Source organism: Octopus bimaculoides, chromosome 13 (genome assembly GCF_001194135.2).
Source record: "Octopus bimaculoides isolate UCB-OBI-ISO-001 chromosome 13, ASM119413v2, whole genome shotgun sequence".
NCBI classification, from domain to species: Eukaryota; Metazoa; Mollusca; class Cephalopoda; order Octopoda; family Octopodidae; genus Octopus; species Octopus bimaculoides.
This window is the reverse complement of record NC_068993.1, coordinates 53860724-53862296: the sequence shown is the minus strand read 5'-3', so window position 1 is coordinate 53862296 and position 1573 is coordinate 53860724.

The window sequence follows — 1573 nt, the reverse complement described above, 5'->3', positions numbered from 1 at the left end:
GTCGGTTGATATATCAACGAAGAGGCTCCCTTTCTTTTCTACTCTAGGCACAAGGCCCGAAATATTTGGGAAGGGTGCCAGTCGATTAGATCGACCCAAGTACCCATTTGGTACTTAATTTATCGACTCCGAAAGGATGAAAGGCAAAGTCGACTTCAGCGAGATTTGAACTCAGAACGTAAAGACGGAGGAAATTCCGCTAAGCATTTTGCTTCGCATGCTAACGATTCTGCCAGCTCGTCGTAACAGGGTGTGAGTTGGATTCCCGGCGTTGTGTTGTGTCCTTGAGCAAAACACATTCTTTCACGATGCTCCAGTCCACTCAGCTGGCAAAAATGAGTTGTACCTGTAATTCAAAGGGGGCCAGCCTTGTCACATTCTGTGTCACGCTGAACCTCCCTGAGAACTACATTAAAGGTACACATGTCTGTGGAATACTCAGCCACATGCACGATAATTTCACGAGTAGGCTGTTTCGTTGATCGGATCAACTGGAACCCTCATCGTCTGAGGGTTACCGACTGAGTGCCATTTCAGGATTATTCTTTCAACAGATTGTTCTCTGTAGAGTTTTGGTCACTAACATCATGCCTAATGTACAGATAGGATCGTGACGGTATCTTTAGAGTGGTGCTTATGATGCGATATCTTTGTTAATTCCGCAGTCTGCCTCTGTTATCACATCTATTTCTTTTTTTACCTGCATCTTATCACCTTTGTTCATAAGGTACTGTGTTGTTATTTCCTGTTCTTAGATTGTCAAAACATACCTTGTAAACGAGCGAGGTGTTCCGTTGATCGGATCAACTGGATCTCGGATCGTTGTAAACGAGAAGGCTGTTCCATTGTTCGGATCAACTGGATCCCGCATCGTTGTAAACGAACAGGCTGTTTCGTTGATCGGATCAACTGGATCTCGCATCGTTGCAACTGATAGAGTGCCACTTTATGATCGAACTGCCCCCGTCATTCCCATTTTATCTTATGTTCTGACAACATCCAATGTCATTCCCTTTGTTTTAGAAGACAAGGTATATTGTCAGAGGAAAATGATGGCTTTTTCTGGCACGTAGAGAGAAACCTCCCTCAGGTAAAGATGAAGGGACAGGTAAAGTAATTTTACAAGAGTAAAATTATTTTAATTGCCCAGACTGGCTGCGAGCTGTAACCAAACGTGATCAGTGATTGTGTGTTAGAAAGAAACGGGGATGGGGAGGAGAAGCCATAAGTACAGGTGAGAGAGAAAGAGAGAGAGAGAGAAAGAGAACAGATAGACAGACAGACAGAAGAAAAGAAAGAAAGAATGACAATTCATATAAGGAAAAGTATAAAAAGTACACATGTCTGCTTATAGTATGTATGTATGACCATATAAAAACGAATGCGCGCGCGCGTTTGTGTGTGTGTCTGTATGAGAGAGAGATGGAGGGAGAGAGAAATGTGAGGTAAACCTTTTTTGATAAACACACCTATGTATATATACGTTATATATATATATATATATATATAATTATAATAATGTATGCGTCAGTGTGTGTGTGTATATTTATATATATATATATATATATATATA